This window comes from Phymastichus coffea, unplaced genomic scaffold, assembly GCF_024137745.1.
Source record: "Phymastichus coffea isolate CEN01 unplaced genomic scaffold, Cenicafe_Pcof_1.1 PCOF00022, whole genome shotgun sequence".
Classification (NCBI taxonomy): Eukaryota; Metazoa; Arthropoda; class Insecta; order Hymenoptera; family Eulophidae; genus Phymastichus; species Phymastichus coffea.
The window spans coordinates 3,951,642-3,972,098 of NW_026706833.1; positions in this window are offsets into that span (position 1 = coordinate 3,951,642).

The window sequence follows — 20,457 nt, forward strand, 5'->3', positions numbered from 1 at the left end:
GCATCTCTTCATCCGAGATGCCATAATAGCGCTGGCAATCACTCAAACCTGATAGAAAACTTAGTGCGTTTGTACTATCCTTACCGGAAAAACGGAGAGACCAGGCCTTGAGCGCGCTTACTCCATCAGCAGGTATACCGTTTATATACTTAATTCTTGGAGGAGCACTCTTTTTGCTCGGTCTTTCCGCTCTTACTTGCTTGGTTTTCCGCGGCGATTTAACTTTATAGGTGTTGCAACTATCAGTATCCGATAGACTCGAGCTAGTGTCGCTTCCACTGATATTTTCTACCTGTCTCACCTGCTTTTGTTTAGGTCACCTTATGCTCATTACGCTTTTCTCGCTAATAATCGAACCTTCACCTAATGGAACTGGTATTTCCATTTCCTCTCTAGTAGCTACCCGTACCTCGCGCTTCCAGTCTTCAACCCATGAACTTACTCTAGGCGCGTGATATTTCGTGCTCGCCGATCTATTTGAATCGGCATAGAGAAATGTACTACCTGCTCTATTGTTTGGTGCATTCGCATGGGCCGATGGCTCAGTCGCAACCGCTGGCGCGTTTAGCGTCTCGCGGTCGCCGAGCAGCTTGGCCTGAGGCGGCAATGAAGCCAGCTGTTCGGCCTGAGCCGCTCTACTGTGCATCGCCTCTCTTTCAACTCTAAATACTGTATTCGCACCGTCTGTAACACCTTGCCGCACTTCTCGTCTATATATTCAACGCGGTACTGCTGTGAGGGCTCCCCAAATCTGGCTTATCGCGCTAGTGCTACGCTCGCCTTGGTTTTGCGCGACTTGTTCGCGTGCGCGTTCGGTCCTGTTGTCCGACGGCGAGCGAGCCGCCATCGGTAACATGTCGTTATTACCGAGCGCGACTGCATTTTCGCCCGGCGGTCGAATTTGTTCACAAGAAGCGGCAACACTTGCTCTTGACTGTGTCGCCTGCTCTTGCTCACATAATAATTCGGCCACCAAAGGTGCTGCAGCTACCGCGAACTCATCGTCCAGGTTGACCTATTAGTTAGGCGGCGCGTCGCGTGCCGCCTAACTAATAGGTCAAGGTAGGGAGAGGAGCGAGCGCCGCTGAGCGGCTGCAAGACGAGCGCAAGAATTAGTGCGTGAGAGAGTCGCAGCCGAATCCTACTAGAGCGAGGGAGTCGAAGCCCAGTCCCGCTAGAGTGCAGTAGTCCCGCTAGAGAGTGCAGTTTGGGATAGCCGGAAGGAAGGTCAACCCTACCGGCAACGGCTTTGTCTACGACCGCAGCCAGCCACCCTTGCAAGGAGAGTCAATGTCGCCTGCGGATACCTGGTCGGCAATAGCAGCCAGCAGCCAGCAACGATCTGATCAGCGATGACGATCGGTACTTCCTGCGGCAGCACATCGCCCGGGATCCACGACGTTGCTAGGAGCGGTGAACAAAGGTCAAGTCTTCCTTTCTTCTTTCTCTCCACACTCTCTCTCTCTGGTGATGCGACGGCCGGTGCGCGCCGAAAGAGATAGCCTGGCACTCACGTGCCGGCTATCTGAAGGTTCGCGCTAAGTTTAATTTATAGTGATGTAAGTTGCGACCGGTGAATTGTCCAGGCGCCCACGTTCCGGGCAATTTACCCGGTATTAGTTCACGTAGCTTTTAAGTAAGTTTGTAATAGGTTAAGTACGCGATTTGGTATTAGGATAAAATGCGAAATGTTCATTTGTGATTGTCTTAAGTAGTTTATTGTTCTATTTGTCGTTTGTTCGTCGGTAATTTAGATTATTATAATCTAGTTTATTTTCCTTCGAAATATTACTAATCTCATATATAAACAATGGTTAAGGAAAATCCCTCATGTAATTAAAACAACACTCTTGAAAATTTCAACGTTTCGCCATAAATTCATGGCCTCTTCATTTTATATCTCTGACTTTTCGGTTTGTTTCTGAATAGTAAAAATATTTTATTAATTAACATTACTATGACGTAGGTTTTCTATAGTTGTGAGTACGAATGATTTTATTATTATTGTTAGATGTGTACTGTAGTGTTATGATCATGTCGATTTGTTTATAAAAAAGTTTTTAATTGTTCATAATTTTTTTTTTAATAAAGTTTTCCTGAAGAGGCCATGAATTTATGGCGAAACGTTGAAATTTTCAAGAGTGTTGTTTTAATTACATGAGGGATTTTACTTAACCATTGTTTATATATGAGATTAGTAATTTAGATTATGTTATGCGTGCGTATGTTTAGAGTGAATAATTATTAATAATAATAGGTTGTAAGTGAGATTTGATTCCTGTCTTTCTATAATTCATTTATCAGCCTCTCCTCGTTCTCTTCCCTCAATTGCCTTGAGCGAAAGTGCCTCACTTACCCCGCAAAGAATTGGTAACAAAGAACAGAGTTTTGTTACATGGCATCCCTTGTGAGTTTGGCAATTGAAAGATAAATGAGAGAAATGGTTTGATAGTGATATTTAGAAATAACGGTTAACTGATTTTCTTTGTGAACTAAGGGCAAAAGAGTGCGCGTAAAAAAATTTCGAGTTTTCGGTATTTTGAATTCCTTGTTAGTGCTTGCCAGTGATCTTTTTTAGTAGCGGTGTCGGATGACAACGGTGCGTCATTGAGTCGCTTTGACGCTAGACGACTGCGTTCTTTCCTCGCTTTAGTTTTTCTTTGTTTCAAGAATTTTACTAAACTGCCTAATCAAAAATTACGGTAAGTAAATTTTGATAAATTATAATTTCTTTCCTTAGACGTAAGCAAGGCGATTTCTTGCCGGCTTATAACTTGGAAAGAAATTAGTTAGTAAGTTATCAGGTTACACGGACCGGTCGAGACCTGCTTAGCCCCATAAGCTCGCGTCGTAGTCAAGTTACGGATTTTCACTTTTAGAAATAACAATGTCGCTAGCGTGTAGAGATAAAATAGTCTTGCGCAGAATACTACGCGATGCGCATGCGAAAAAATTAAAACGCAAAATTGATTCCACAGAACCGGCCATTCTATTGGAATTAATGCGCTATCGCGAGCTTAGTCTACACGGCGATCTTGAAGAGTTACAAACCCGGTACTTTCGATATATGCTGTTAAGAGACCGGCCAGATTTGCAGCCACCGTTGCGCTCGAGCGATTTTGCGACTGGCCGAATCCCGGAAAAGCTGTTACAAATCTCACCGCGCACGCTGCGCGGGATCGCACGTAAAAAAAATTCAAAAGTGCAGCGCACTTACCGCTGATCTGATGAGGATACGGTGGCCAACCGTATCCGCTTACGCGAGCAACGAGCTGCCTCTGCAACCGCCTTTCGTTGCTGTTGTTATGCTGCGCAGTGCATGCTACTGAGGTTGTGGTTGCTGCTGCCGATGCTGCACCCGTTATACAGTATGCGCACTCGTCTCTCCACTCACAGCACAGATTATCTATTTAATATCTCTAGGTCACTCGGTACGGCTTTACAACGTTGTCACTTCGAAGGGAAAAAAACTACGATGTCGCCAGACTAATGAACACGGTCATACTGACTCGCTAGCTCTCCCCTCCCGGTCGTTGCCCCTAACGCGCGCCCTCTCTCTCTCTCTCTAACCTAAGCCGATCACGGCTATTACACTTAGCCACGCTTGACAGTCCACGCGAGGCATAACGATTTTCGGTAATCGTTGCAGCCCCCTCCTAGATTCGGACTATCGGGCCGAACTATTACACTAACTCGCGATCCAAAGGACAGGAGAAGGACGGGGAGAAATCACCACACGTCACTCTTATAAAAAAACCCTTTTATTGCCCCACCCGGGCCACTATACACCCAGAGTCACCGGTCGGCGCCCCCTGGCCCCTTGCTGCGGGGATAGCGCCAATGTGCCCCCTTGTTCGGGCACTTTGATGTGGTGGTAATCCCGGGATGGCCGCAGATGTAACTGACCCTCCGCTGCGACCTGGAGGAACCAGGCGTTGACCCTGGCCCTTGATTCCCCGCAGACGGAGGTGACTGTGGGGTCGAGGTTCCCGGGGCGGCGGTAAATGTCACGCCGCCCACCGCGGCGGAGGTGCGTCCACCGTGTATCCGCACCACCACGATAGGGTCGGAAACCTTCGACCCGTCCACGTGGACCGTGAACTCCTGTCCGGCGCCGGGGGCCCCCGGGGCTCTCTTCGGTTGAGCCTGCACCGGGGGCTTGGCAGGAGTCTTGGTCGCGGCCTTGCCTCCCGGCACCGTCGGCTGTACAGCTGCCGGCGGGTCCGCGACCTCTGGGGACTCCTGCCCCCGGTCCACATGCAGCAGGGCCTCTCCATAGGCCTTCTGCCGCCGGACCACCGGAGTCCACTCCCCGAGCAACTCCCGGGCTCCCTGGAAGTCGAGGAACTGGTCCAGGTGCGTATGCACCTGGCGTTGGAGTTCCTCGACGAACTTCCAGGCATTTTCCAGCTCCTGGAGGCCCAACCTCACATGCCTCCAGGAGTTCTCGAGCCCCTGTTCCTCGGGAACGCGGGAGTGGTTGCAGACCCACTGTGCCGGGCCACAGGCCTCCTTTGGCCTGGGGCACTGGGTCGAGCTGTCGGCCACCTCGGGTTTGCTCGACCCCGGGGTCTGCTGCACCCCCTGGTCCACGGTGGATGGAGACCGACGGCTCTCTTCAAACGGGCCGTCTGTCTGGGTGGATGCCTCCCGGGTTGGCGCCTTCCTTGGCGGCGTCTTCAACCCCTCTCGGAGGAAGTCGTCCACCCGCTGGCGTGGGCGATCCTCTCGGGTGGCCACCTCTACCTGGGCCCGGACAAAACTCCTGACTTCGCCGATCAGCCGATCGACATCCGGACCCAGCTTCAGGTCGAGGAGCATTCGGGTAACCACCTCGAAAGCTTCTTCTCCAATCACCAGTTTCCTCTTCATCTGTAAAAGAGAAGAATGCGATCAAGGGATGTCTCAGGTTTGCCCTTAACGTAATCGGCGTTATGTCACGCTTGACGCTACGCCTTACGAGGACGTCACGGTCCCCCGTGCTTCTCTCACGCGTTAGACTTATTGGAGAGGGGAATTGGCATGACAGTCTTCCGCTCGTGCTTGATGGTTTTACGGGGCCTGCCCCTTCCCTTTGGTTTCTCGCCATCCGGGTCACTGCTACCCAACGCCTGGGGCTCACTCACGGGGTTCTTGCGCGGTCTACCGCGGCCTCGCTTGGCCGCCGCCTTGGTCAGCGTCTTTGAAGCCGCTACGGACTCGCCGCATGCATTTGCGGGGGTTGCTGCCGCGGTGCGCTCACATAGAGGATCCCCACTGGGACCCTCGACCTTCGCGGGTGGGTCGTCTGCGCCCTCCTCTTCATCCAGCGGTGTTGAATCCCCTCGTTCCGGCTCCTAGTCGTCTTGGTCCGAGAATGGACCGAAATAGGGCTTGAGGTCCTTGGCGTGGACCAGCTCGGGCAATACCTCCTGCTGGTTATCGAGGAGGTAGGTATTGGTCCCACATACTTCCTCGATGATATACGGGCCAGCATACTTCGGCGCCAACTTCGCCGACACGCCCTGAGCTGGGGAAGACAGGATACGGTTCCGTTTCCACACCCACGTATGACATGAGCATGGTCTTGAGGCCGGATGCCGTTCCTCAGCAAGTAGGCATCGACATCCTGATTCTTATATTCGGTTCCATTGTCCGAAAGGAATATCTCGAGCGCACCGAACCTGGTTACCACCCTCTCGTGCAATTCCCGCACAATGGTCCTTCCATTGGCCTTGCGTATGGGTACGCACTCAACCCACCAAGTGAACAGGTTTAAGAAGACCAAGATGTACTCAAAACCTCTCGAGCTCTTTGGGAATGGGCCCGTAATATCGCTAGCCACCATCTGCCAGGGTCGCGAGACCTCTCGACGACCCATTACCCCGCAAGGTGGCCTTTGTTCCGCCTTGCATTGTTGACAAACCGAGCAACTCCTCACGTACTCTCTGACCTGCTCATACATCTTAGGCCAGGAACCGCAAGCTTCCAGGCTTCCTCGTTGTCGATGGATCCTTCGCTATCTTCCGTCGTGTTGTAATGGGTACAGCCTCCCTCCGATTACCTTCCAGGTAGGCTGAGAATGCGGATCCTGGCATACTTCTCGGTACTTCTGCAGATACCAGGTATCGGCAGTTTCCAGCTGATGAGTCATGGCACCCACTTCTACCACTCCCTCCTCATAGGCTCTAGACAAAGCGTCTGGCACCACATTGAGGTCTCCCTTTCGATACTCTATATCAAAAACGTGTCCCTGCTGTGCTAGCCCCCAACGCGCTAGCCTGCCTGTAGGATTCCTCATACTGTGGAGCCACCTAAGGCAACTATGGTTGGTAATGACTTTGAAGTGGTGCCCCTCGACATAAGGTCGGAACTTCTCGATAGCCCATACTACAGCCAGGCACTCTCGTTCGGAGACTGTGTAATTTCTTTCCGCACTATTTAAGGAGCGACTAGCGTACTCAATGACGTGCTCCTGTCCATCGATTTCTTGCGTCAGTACGGCTCCGATCCCGCTATCACTCGCATCCGTTTGTAAAACAAACTGTCCGCTGGGATCCGGCGACTGCAGGATCGGTTCAGAGACCATTGCGTCTCGTAGCCTTTTGAAAGCTTGCTTTTGTTCCTGCTGCCAAACGAACGGAACGCTTTTCTTAGTCAGGCAGTTTATCGGCTCAGCGATTGCCGCGAAGTCAGCTATAAAGCGAGGATACCACATCATCCCCATGAGTCGCTTCACCTGCTTGATAGTCCATAGTGTTGGATATTCCATGAGCGGCTTGATCTTCTCCGGATCCGGCCTTACTCCCTCACGGTTCATAAGGACTCCTAGGTACTTGACTTCCGACTTACAGAAATGGCTTTTGGTCTTGTTTACAGTGAGGCCCGCCCCCAGAATTCGTTGTAGAACCAACTCCAGGTGTCGCTTATGCTCCTCAAAGGACGATGAAATAATGATCACGTCGTCGAGGTAAGCAAAAGCGAAAGGATCTAAGTCCGGGCCGATCACTTTGTCCATCAACCTCTGAAAGGTCGCGCCTGCGTATGACAATCCAAAGGGCATTCTCTTAAACTAAAAATGCCCCAGGGGGACAGTAAACGCAGTGATGGGGCGCGACTCCTTTTTTAGAGGGATCTGGTGGTACGCGCTACTCAAATCCAGTGTAGAGATGAACTTGGCATCCCTGATCCTTCGGAAGATGTCATTCATGAAGGGCAATGGATAGGTATCAGGCTTGGTTACTGCGTTCACCTTCTGGTAATTTACGCAGAACCGATACTTGCCATCTGCCTTCTTCACTATCACAACTGGGCTTGACCACCCGTTGGTTGCTGGTTCAATGACGTCGTTGTCCAACATGGTCTTGACCAGCGCGTGCATCTCATCTCGCATCCTGTCGGAGACCGGATAGTATTTTTGTTTACAGGGTCGAGCGTCTCCGATATCTATCTCATGCTTAACCTCCACAGCACAGCCTAAACTCTCACCTGCGTCTGGAATCACTCCGTCGACGAGGCTAGCCACTTCTTGGCGCTGTGCTTCCGTGGCTTCTATCAGGTCCACAGGTGCAAGGTACGACGTATCAGTGACAGTTGCTACCTCCAACGGCACCGCCACTTTAGTTTTCGCCAGGTACAGCTGGTCCGTGTCAGGGTTCAGGTTGGCGCTGAATTCTCTTACAAAATTCGCGCCCACATAGCAGTCGTCCGACAGCAGCGGCGTTATTGCGACTCTTACATCCCGAGTGATTCCCCCTACAGTGAAGGAGAAGATCACATGACCCAGTATGGGGCATGGACGACCGTCGGCGAGCTTAGCTTCGCCCGCACGCGTCACATCGAGGCCCAGCCCCATGTCCGATGCCAACCTTAGCCCGAGCTGACCCATTACCGTCGATGAGGCTCCGGTATCGTAGAGTGCCCTCAATATGTAGGCACCTATGTCTACCTGAAGCCACCATCTGGTCTCATCCTCGGGCGCATAACTACGCGGAGTTTTCTCATTACCACTCTTCTCTGTGGTCTGAAGGCTTTCGCGGCTCCTCTTACCTTGGGTAGCCGCTACTCGCGTCAACGTGCTCTCACCCGCCACTTCTTGGGTTCTAGGCGTATCTTCGAGAAAGTCAGCTGGTCTCCTGGAGCTTCTGGGGCCGTCGGTCTCTTCCTCGACCCATTCGTACCCATGTTCCACCACTTAAGTCCAACCTCCGTACCCTTCGAGGATACAGAACGCCTTGTTACCCGGGTTAACCTCCGGCACGGTCGTGGTCGCCTCGTACGCTACCTCGCTGTTAGGTCCCATAGGACTCAATGGCCTTTCCGAGACCTGCCGGAACCCTGGAGTCGCCGACGAGCCTCTGCCTCGTCTGAGCGACGCGCAGCGAGAGGTCACCTCTATTGGGAACGCGGAGGAGACCTCCTGCCTCCGTTTCCCTGCCCGTTTCCCTTGTTGCAATCCGGACAGTACCTCCTGGTGAAGCCCAGCTTGGCACAGGACGAGCACTTGATAGGTTGGGAGAAATCTATCTTTCTCCTCTGACCCTCTCGTCGCTGGCCAGGGGACCCAGGGGGGTTTTACTCCTCCCCTTATCTTGCGGTCGACCCCTTGGCCGCTTGGGAGAGTTGGCTTTCCTCTCCCTGATGTACCGGTCTATGTCGCATCGCAGGGTCGCTGCCTGTGACGACAGATCTTCAATACGGTCTGTCGCCTGCGTCGCGGAGATCGAAGGCCGGCCATCGGGTTTCCTGGCCTGGCTCTTCACCGGTGGCTCGGCTTGCAGCTGCTCTATAGCCCAATGTTTGTAAGACGTGGCCTCTGTTCGGGCTCCTGCCCTGGGCGGTGGTGCCTTCGCTGACACACCCATATGCTCGGGGTATAATGTGGACGTGAGCTCCAGCCTGGTCCTCGGGCGCTCATCGTCCCGCATAGCGGTCTCGATTTCGGTTGCCTGGGTGTGAAACTCATCCACATTAGAGAACGCGTTTCTCCGCAGCTGCATTCGGATGGCGGGTAGAAGATTTGCATAAAGCAAATCTAGTTGTCGCTGCTCAGGCAACGGCGGGCGTAATTGGGCAAGCATAAAGAGGAGGTGGCAGACGTATTCTCTTACCAACTCTCCCTTTTCTTGATACCGAGCTTGGGCCTCTTGCAGTAGTCTCTGTTGCTGCAGTTCGCTTGACCCAAACTAACGGCGAGCGCCAGCTACAAAGTCGGCATAGCTCCTCCACTTGAGCTTATTGAGCTCGTACCATGTCCTCGCAACGCCTTCGAGGAGCTCCGATATGGAGCGCAAAACTTCGCCGTCGGTTAGCCCAGAGCCCGCTCGTAGATCCTCTAGCCTTGACAGCAACGTGTCCACGCACTCCGAAGCGGTACCCGAATATCGCAGCTTCCATCCTCGGACTATTTTACCCGCATCCCGAGTCGTATAGAACCCTGACGCCGCGTTGGTATCGTACCAGGCTGATCCGTTCGGGATCGCCTGTCCTTCACCAATGTTGGCGTCGATCGGTCCTCTCCGCGGCGGCTGCTCCGTCCGCTGAGGCGCCTGCCTTTGAGGAGCCTCTCGAGGCTCACCAGGGGTCGGTCTCGTGGGCTCCGGGGTACTTCCTGGTACCTTCAGGTCGTAGTGGCACGTGTACGTGGACTGAAAGTCCACGGTTCCCCTGGGCCGCTCCTGTACGGCACTTTGTCGATTTGTGGGGTGCGTGCTCCTTAATTGCTGGACCTCCACCTGTAGGGCGGTCACCTGGTTGCTCCACCTTGATCGTGCCTCTCCATCATCTCAAGTATGCGGTTGATCCCGACACGGTTGCGCTCGATTACATCTTTCAACCGCTCGGTCACGCATCGTTCTTCCTCGTCTTCTTGAGCGTGCAGCTCTTCGTTCTCGAAACGAGCTCTTCGCCTATCCGGCGATCTGGTGGAACCCTCACGTCCACTACTAACCCCTTCCGGGGGCCCACTGGCTACGCCGGTCTCAGACTTCTCGACGGGCTCTCGCTCCCCAATATCGCTCCGACTATCCTCATCGAGGTTGTCGATGACCGCGAGAGTCCGCGTCAGGTTCGCTTCCACCGTCTCATCGCTGTATAACAGTATGAGTGGGTGGGCGACGAGATCCTCGGCATCAGTTGCCTCAAGCTCTTGGCGTCTGATCTCGAGCCATCTCTTTCGGCTTCTTCTCCTACGTTGTGCCGCATCCCTGTCCAACGCAGCTCCTTGGAAGTCTTGGTCAATGTACTCGCCCAATAACCAATGTGCCAGCCGGACCGCTTGCATCAGCTTGGGACCATCTGTGCGCAACTCCAGCTGCGTCAGGTACCTGTCCAGCTGTGTAGAAGGCAGTTCCGATGCCCATCAGGTTATCGCATCGGCGATATCTTCCATACCGCCTACACACTGGCGTAGGTGACGGTTGAGGTTACTTTACCTATTCGACCACTACCGCCTCCTCTCGCCCAAGACGTGAGCAGGGTGTTGCAACTTTTACTGGCAACTACTTTAATATGCCTTAAATTACAAGGCAGCAACCCAGGAGGCTCGTGGGTGCGTGCAGGTGCCGCGTAAACAAAGGAAGTAAGAACTTCCCCTCGCAATTACCTACCTATAGGTGGAGACTAACTGTTTGCTAGCTCCACCGGGTTAGTTAAACTAACCCCACACGCACCCAAATTGCGTGCTCTGCACTTATTGTCGCTTTGTGACTAACACCTACCTGAAATTATTCTAATGTGTGGATAACAACTCAAAAAAAAACAAATTTGTCACCTTTTTTTTTTTCTTTAGAGCGATACAGGACGTCTCTTCGGTCCCTGGTGTTAGTATGCTCTCGGCTTACAAAAGCAGTCGCTATTAGGTCGGAAAAACGTCTTTTCCCCCCTGCAGAGCACGTGCAGACAACTCGATTGACGAACAGCTCTTTCAATAGCATTCGCGATCTTTGTTGGACTATCGGCGCGTTCGAATCAAAATGTAAACATAAACACCGACACCGGACAAGGTGAGACGAAATAATAAGATCGTCTCTTATTAATAGTTAACCACTTTATTGGACGAGGTAAATCCTATACAAAGGATGATTTGCCGAGAGTCGGAACGCACGCTTTATCAACAAAATACATCGAATGAGGAGAGAGAGAGTTGATTTCACGGACGTCACGGACTAGTCGCACGCACGATACCTACAAAACTCACCGCGCACGCTGCGCGGGATCGCACGCAAAACAAATTCAAAAGTGCAGCGCACTTACCGCTGATCTGATGAGGATACGGTGGCCAACCGTATCCGCTTACGCGATCAACGAGCTGCCTCTGCAACTGCCTTCCGTTGCTGTTGTTATGCTGCGTAGTGGATGCTACTGAGGTTGTGGTTGCTGCTGCCGATGCTGCATACGTTATACAGTGTGCGCACTCGTCTCTCCACTCACAGCACAGATTATCTATTTAATATCTCTGTAGGTCACTCGGCACGGCTTTACAACGTTGTCACTTCGAAGGGAAAAAAACTACGATGTTGCCAGACTGATGAACACGGTCATACTGACTCGCTAGCTCTCCCCTCCCGGTCGTTGCCCCTAACGCGCGCCCTCTCTCTCTCTCTAACCTAAGCCGATCACGGCTATTACACTTAGCCACGCTTGACAGTTCACGCGAGGCATAAGGATTTTCGGCAATCGTTGCAAGCGAAAGTATTAAACGTAAAGGCGAATACACGTATGCTCATACGTGATTAGCGGAGCGGCGGTTAGCTCTGCATCATGGGAGATTGTTGTTCAATAAACCCAAGTTGCACCAGTAGATCCACCCCTTTACAGTACACATGTCATCATTATACCCCACCTCAACTACAATAAATAAACATTTTTTTTTTATCTCAATTCTATGTTGTATAAATTTTTTTTATTGATAAAAATACAAAATTTATTATAAAAAGATGACTGCTGCTGCTGCTGCTGCTGTCGTCGTCAGAGTCAGCGAAGAATTTCGCTTTTTTTGGATGGTTTAATAAAAAATAAAAGAATACTTTTTTTTTACCAATTAAAAGAATTTTTACTAAATTTTATTCAAAAAATATCTTACTCTGCATGTTCTTAAAAATACATGTTATTCTACAAATTATCTACTCAGAACAACAAAATCACTATAGAAATCCTTCAACAACTTGCGAGAGGGGATAGCCACCGCGCGCCTGGGCTAAGCTCTGCTAATTTTACTGGTTCGATCTCAGTAGAGAAACTTATGCACGTATTCCTAAACATCTCGTGAGAGATAACGTCTATTTATGGCAATTTTTGGACAAGACGAAGCAAATATGAAACATATATACGACGATCATGTGAATTCAGATATGACTTACAATCAATTTAAAGAACTTTGTGCAAAATGCTGGTTGGATGATAAATATGGGTTTTGAGTGTTCGACAAAGATAGAACTATAAGCTGTGGAAGATATCGAAATGGTTTTTATTGTTTCGTTATAAATATATCACGATAGTAATGCAGTATACAGTCTCTCGACAATCGTTGAAGCGTCAATATAGCTGATTATCAACGGTAGGAACATGTGCTTTCTCAACTCGTAAAAACGCAAGATGCAATGAGAAGAAAATATAATTTACTGAAGCATACCCGAGCATACTGATGAAGTCTTGAATAAGATATTTAAACAAATATTCGATCTTCTAAAAGCCATAATAAGCGAAGTGAATCCAATTAAAAATTTAATAAGTGAGGAGGAAAATCTTTGCTAAGTTTTTTCTACAGTTAAAAAGCGAAAATTTCTAAACAAAAAAAATCAAAATACGAAATCAATTATTCTGCTGATAACGTCGATAAGTATGACACCGCTCAGTCTAGTGACAAAGATAGCGATGTTACTGTCACGTACAATACTACACAGATTTATAACAGTTTATTCGAGCCGAGCGTGAATGAACGTTTAGCTGGCGAAAAGTACATGAATGCATTAGATAACAATGATTCAAATTTCATGTACTTGATTTATGGAGTACGTAAAGAACGAAATGGACCATATACGCTTGATAAATCTACCGTGATTTTCGACAAAAATAACGTAAACGTCGATGGTTTCAAGTATGCAAAAACACAGGGTTTAATAGAGTTACTAGTAGCAAAGCAACATAATTAAAGTTTAATCAGTTCGAGTGATCTCAAGAGCTACAAAGAAATCTTGGAGATACTCATATCTAGTATTCATAGGAAAAAAAATAATCCCAACGAGGCTATACGAGCGCACAATAATTACAAATTCAATAACATAATTGATCCGTTGTTCAGTTTGACTAAAAATACAAAAGAAGGCTAGAGGCTACAGACTGGTACGTTTTTTCTACACGGTTGCACGAAACAATACTTTTATGAATTACGTATACTAGGATGATCCGATTGAGCTCGATGATCGTTTTCGATTGTTAGTGGCTGAACAGTCCGCTGGTAACAATAATCATATCAACGAAATTCATTCAATAATCGAAGAACTACATGAGGGTGGATATATAGAGGGTATCCCATTTTAACTTTCGAATGAAGATTACTCGGAGATTTCATGGGTATCGGAAAAAATGTTTCAGATGAATGTTTCTCAACTTTGAGGGGGCCATATTATGATGACCTTTTCGTGACCTTGAAGGCCATTTTTAAGGTCATTTCAAGGTTAAATTCATTTTTTTAAATGGTAACCCCTATTTTTGACACCGGATTCGGAAAGAGCGAGAAATTTTACGTCCAAAACGGTATTTCAAAATTTCTTCATGACCTTGAGAAGGTCGATTTAAGGTCAATTACTTGATGAACTGGCTACGGGTGATTTTTTTTAATATTTAAGATATCGGAAAATGACCTCTACAAAATTTGTACATAACAGAGTCGGGCCCCTGAGGGTATCAACAACTTTGACCTTGAACTTTATCTACATGGTAATTTCAAGGTCAAAGTGTTTTTTTAATGGGGACCCCTATTTTTGACATTTAATTTGAAAAAAGCGAAAAGTTTTAAATGTAAACTCACATTTTAAACTTTTTACAATTATATTTAGAAGATCAAATCAAGGGTAAATACTGTAACGGGGGAGATAAATCTGAAAATGGGAAATTTATTTAAGAACAAACTCCCACGATGCAGAGCAAACCGCCGCTCCGTTAAACACGTATGGTCATACGTGTATTCGCCTTAACGTCAGATGATTTATCCTAGTTGTCTTCTATCGATCGGAGTTGAACTCACCTTAAGTCACGTGTCTCGTTACACTAGATGAGTTTTAAGTGTGAGCGACTTTACTCCTAATCTTCTTAATCTCCTAGATGTAATTGGATTAAAACCTAAGCCTGTTTCAAATACTTAAGCTACCAGGAAAATCAAATGACGAAAACGGCGAATAAATTTAATAGACTTTAATTAATAAAAATCACTACAGTCTTTGTTGGGCCGAAAGACTGACGCACGAAAATAGGATTTTATAATTTAATTATGTTCAGTGAGAAAGAGAGAGAGACAGAGTAGATTTTAATTCTACCGCGAATTAACACACGACACGAATACAAAAAATATAAGGCTATCACGGATAGACAAAATACCGAATGAATTTTGTTTCGCTTAATATGACGGAAGGTGCACCAACCATGCGGTGTAATTACGGTGATCAGCCGTAATTGTTGTTGCAAAATTATCAACTGCCGCTGCACCTCGCTTAATCAGTTGCACTGCCTCAATTCGCCTTTATATACTGCAAATCTGCTGTTCTGCACGGCTGCTTGCTGTTGCAATACTACTGTTGCACCCATGCACGTATTTATTCGGAAAACTAATTATTTTTGCGAATCAACAGCTGAGGCGTAACTGCTTATTCAAATGATCGCGCGCCCCCCCTCTTTCTCAATAGTTCGAACTAACGCGCGAGAAGCAGAATCGCGAACGAGTCGATTAATTAATTCGACTACCGTTGCAATACTGAAAATTCGCTAAAAATCGTTTACTTTAAGCTTTTAAAGTTTATGAATGAGTAAATATTAAGATGAACTCGTGAACCAATGACCTTAAGTATTTTGCTCTTGAATGCAGTTTTCAAGATTATTTTAAGATCAAAGTAATATTTTTTATGGCAACGCCTATCTCTGACACCGGATTACCACGAGTGGAAACAATAATAATTTTTAGGCTCTAAATAACTAAATTATTATTTTTAAACTGTAACAAAATAACATATAATTGAACATGAAATAATTGTCAAAATATAATGATCTATGGCTATTAATTAATATTACTAAACTAATATTTTATAATTATAAATTTAAATCTAGTGTAGTTCAATGTGTTTATGACGGTACGTGTTTATTTTCACTGTCAGTGCTTTTCCTTAATAATAATTTTTACTCAATCAACTGTCAAGAATTGAGTTGGCATCCCTTATTAGAAAATTTGCTATGACTAGTATTGTTATGTGCGCTTCGTGCAATCTTTCTTAGGAAGCATGATTCTTTCGGCATGTCTTAGTTTCTACGATACTATTTTGTTCCTCATTATTAAAATAATATGACTTCCGCAAGTTTTTGAATTTGCGATATTTTGAAAAAATATGGCAAATTATTCAGCAAATGAATGCGTTGAAATACTACTGATTCTTGGAGAATGCCGTCGTTATTATACTGCTGCTGCTCGGCTGTATGTCGAACGTTTTCCCAACCAACATCATCCGAGCGATGTGCAAATAAGAAATATTGAAAGACGCTGTCGTACAAATGAGCTACATCGATAGAGACGTAGACATAGAAATTTAAATAGTAATGATGGAAGACTTATTATCGTATTGGCTATGGTTCATTTAAACCCTCATATAAGTACAAGAACAATTGAACGTCAAATCGGAATTCCTCATTCTACAGCTCATCGTATGTTAAGATGAGTGCGTTACCACCCATATCATATTACACTGCTTCAGGAGTTGAATGAAAATGTCTATTTACTCAGAATGGATTTTTGTAGATGGGCGCTCAATCAACTAAATGAGGATCCAGATTTTTTTTGGAATGTTTGTTTTGGTGATGAGGCTACCTTTAAAAGTGATGGTACCCTTAATAGACATAATTCTCACTACTGGTCTCCTGTTAATCCTTATTGGCATCGAGAAGTAATTAATCAACATCGCTGGAACGTTAATGTTTGGGTTGGAATCTGTAATGCACAGATCGTTGGCCCGCATTTTTTTAATGGCACTGTCAATGCTAATAGATATATCGACTTTCTGGAAAATGATCTACCTGGATATTTGGAAAACATTCCGCTGAATCTTCGACAACAAATGTAGTGGCTACAAGATGGTGCTCCAGCTCATTTTAAAAGAAACGTAAGAGCATTTATAAATAATCGATTCCCAAATCGTTGGATAGGTCGTGCTGGGCCAGTTCCTTGGTCATCAAGGTCACCGGACCTTAATCCATTAGATAGTTATTTCTATGAATAATTATCGACGCAGACTGGAAATTTGCTTGGCGAACAATGGAGAACCATTTGAGCATCTTATGTAATTAAATTTTTCAAATATTATTAGTTCATTTAATTCTAATTGAAAGTTTTTTGTCGATTTGGAAAATATTGTTTAGTTAAATAATAATTATTATTCGTTAAATGAAATCGTTATCGTAATTTTAAGTTTTTCAAGAAACCAAAATTACTGTAAATTTAATAAAGTTACCTTATTCTAAAATCTCTATCAACATTTATTTTTCTCTACCCATCCAACTTTTCCAATTACGAAATCAGAAATTAAAAAGATCGTTTTATGCAATAAGAACCTAAGTGATAGCATTAAGATTTGAAGAATTTTCACGCAAATAAAATAACCCAATAATTTACCTTAATAGGTTAAATAGTCCCACAGTAAAATTTATAATTTTATAATATTAGTTTAGTAATATTAAAAGACCTTGGCCTTGAAATGACCTTGAAGATGAAGTTCAAGGTCAAAGTTGTTGATACCCTCAGGGGCCCGACTTTATTATGTACAAATTTTGTAGAGGTCATTTTCCGGTATCTTAAATATTAAAAAAAATCACCCGTAGCCTGTTTATCAAGTAATTGACCTTAAATCGACCTTCTCAAGGTCATGAAAAAAATTGTGACATATCGTTTTGGACGTAAAATTTCCCGCTCTTTCCGAATCCGGTGTCAAAAATAGGGGTTACCATTTAAAAAAATGAATTTAACCTTGAAATGACCTTAAAAATGGCCTTCAAGGTCACGAAAAGGTCACCATAATATGGCCCCCTCAAAGTTAAGAAATATTCATCTGAAACATTTTTTCCGATACCCATGAAATCTCCGAGTAATCTTCATCCGAAAGTGAAAATGGGACACCCTATATATATAGATATATATAAATATATATATATATATTGAGAGTGCATCTATCGTTTGAGCATTATCAAAATGAATACAGGGTTTCAAAACTTCCTCGAACGAATTCGTATTCAAGGAGATTGCTGTATATCCTCTGGAAGAAGATCCAACTCCATTGGTGTTTCTCTTTAAACCACCTTACCCATGGGACTGGTTATTAAAGAAGAATCAATTAGAAAACCAGTGGTTAGCGAGAAATTTTCATGATATTCCGAGAGAATCTGATAATTTACCGTACGATGACCTTGGAAAAATAATGAAAAAAACACTTTTCGGAGCAATCATTTTTGTCAAGGTTCTTGAAAAAACCCCTATTTTTTATCCCGGATTCGGATAGACCGGGAAATTTTATGTTCAAATCATGTAATATATTTTTTGTCCAATCGACCCTACCGCACCCCCAAAGTCATTTCGAGGTCAATCTTACTTTTTAAATGGGACCCCTCATTTTTCATTGTAAGCTTGAATTCTACATAAAATTATACGTTCTAATGATGGAATATTTATGGCGTCCGAATGACCTCCCCCACCCCACCTCCAAAATCAAGAATTCAAACCTGCGATGAAAAATAAAGGGTTCCATTGAAAAAGTGAGATTGATCTCGAAATGACTTTGGGGGTGGGGTGGAGGTCATTTGGACTCCACACATATTACATGATTTGAACGTAAAATTTCCTGTTTTATCCGAATCCGGGATAAAAATTAGGGTTTTCCATTTAAAAAAACAAAGTTGACTTTCAAATAACCTTAAAACTCAAGGTCAAAGTCAAGTTGGAGGTCACGATCGGCTATTCCCCTCCAAACCCTAAAATTAAAAATTTAAAACATTCATCCAAACTATTTTTCGCTATCATGCTTTCGGAACGAAATAATTGGCCACCTTGATTAAAATGGTTCACCCTGTATATCTAACGATTATTTCTGCTTCTTTTTTTTACAGAATGACTGTGGTTAACGTTGAAGACTTAGGTTGTCCATCACTCAAGAAACTTTCAAACCATAGCATTTCAATATGCAGTAACCATAATGAATATCTCTCAGATCCATCATGTGCTTTTAAAAACGCGTTGGCTATTAGCAGATGGTTGCTCGCTCGCAAAAGTCGTGATGATATGTAATTTAGTTTTTATATCTATGTTTGAAATAAATAAAAAAACAAAGTTATCGTATCGATCAATCCTTGTTTTTTACTCACTTAATATATATACAAGGGTGGTCCGATAAGTACTTAGCCTACAAAAGAAAAACGAAAATTTTGGAAAAGTGGGGTTTTATTTTTCAACATAGTCTCCTTTTAGTTCGATACACTTGGCCCAGCGATGCTCCAACTTGTAACATGGGACAAGATCAGGCAGCGGTAGGCTAATTGACCGCTGCTGACTCTCTCATGCGCAATGAGTAATATTGGCTCTCGCGACGTATTTGACAAAGTACAGGTCACACGATATTTTCATATTTTGTATTTATTTCATGTTTCCCTGAGTCAAGGCCATATGACGTCACACCACACTTACAACACACTTACCAAGTACACACAAACAATTACCAAGCCCACTCTCGGAAGCTAAGTACAACGAGATGAGGGGCAATGCTAGCAAAGACGGAGAAGAAAAGGAATTCGAGAGAGAGTTCTAGGCTGCGGTCAACGCCGGACGTTCTAAACCCGCGCTCATCATACTGCGCCGAGATAACGCTTTCTCCGGCATTCGAAATTGCATTGCAAATTCAGTCTTTGATTGGCTAAAGTGTGCCTCATTCAATCATAAGTGATCACAATGCATTGTTTGCCGTTATTTTGCCTAAATAATCACCTACCGTCAAAGGTCTTGTTCCGTGTTAATCAGCGAGCATGTATCAGTAAGTGAATTATCAGAGCTTTGTAAGCAATTAAGGTAACAGTCATTTCAAGCTTATTAAATTGCTTCAATCATTCATGTGTGTGACTCAAATCTTACTCTAAATGGAAATTTGACTATCGGCGAATCAATTATATCATTAGCGATTGTAAGTGACCTCGCGTTATTAGAATCTTATGTTTTCCTCTATGCCTGGCTTGACTATCGTACTGTCAAGCCGAAGAGAGCCAAAGTTCTAAAATTACAATCTTGAAATATTTAATTTAATTAGCCGTCGAATTAAACGAGTAAGTCGAAGCTCATTATCGTGTTATTATTCGTTCAAATACCATCACGATTAATTGCCTAGTTTAATTAACGAGTATTTGTTTGTTCAATCTATAATAAATCTCATATTTATCATTTACTTTAATTTTTATTATAGACATTTAATTGTATGCAATCCCCAGTTCCTTATCCCATTTTCTCTAGGTAAATTCACAGGAACCTGCTCCCGCTCTTCAATATTAGAGCTAGCCATATCTAAGGGAGAGGCACTGCTCCCTCACTTCCCCTCAGTGCCTGGCGCCCTTGCGCTAATCGCGTGAATCATCGTACATTTCTTGCCTTACCGTAACCACGCTGTTACAATTGGCACCCATCGTGCGGCCGCGTGAATAGCCTAATCAAAATTTTTTTTTTCTTTCCCTCCCTTCCCCCGCTTCGCGTGTGTAAGTACCTTGACGAAAATTTTTTTTTACACATAGCTTTGCCTTGGCAGGATAAATTTTTTTTTAAGTACATTGCGCCTCCCCTTTGCGCGCAAAGGAAAGAAAAAAAAAAGGGAAATAAAACGCTAAATTAGAGCGAAAAGAGATTGGAAGAGATAGAGAGATTGAGAGAGAAAGAGAGAAAGAGAGAGAGACACCGTTGACGTGACGTCACGGCTCGGTACGCTACCGCGCAGCTAATCGTTCGGCCGCCTTCGTGAGTCGTCGGCTGCTCTCGGCGCCGCCATCTTGCCAGACGCCGACGCGCGCAGGCAGCAGCCGGCACATTACTGCACACTAACAATCCAGCAACCGACTAGTCCACGTCTGCTACAAGAAAAAAAAAAAAAGTACAAAGATGCCAAACTTCGGTAACCGCAGTGCGAGAAAAGTGTCGGCGGAAGTTTCAAAGACGGCACATGCAAATACCTGCCTCCAGGAGTAAGTACCCTCGTTCGC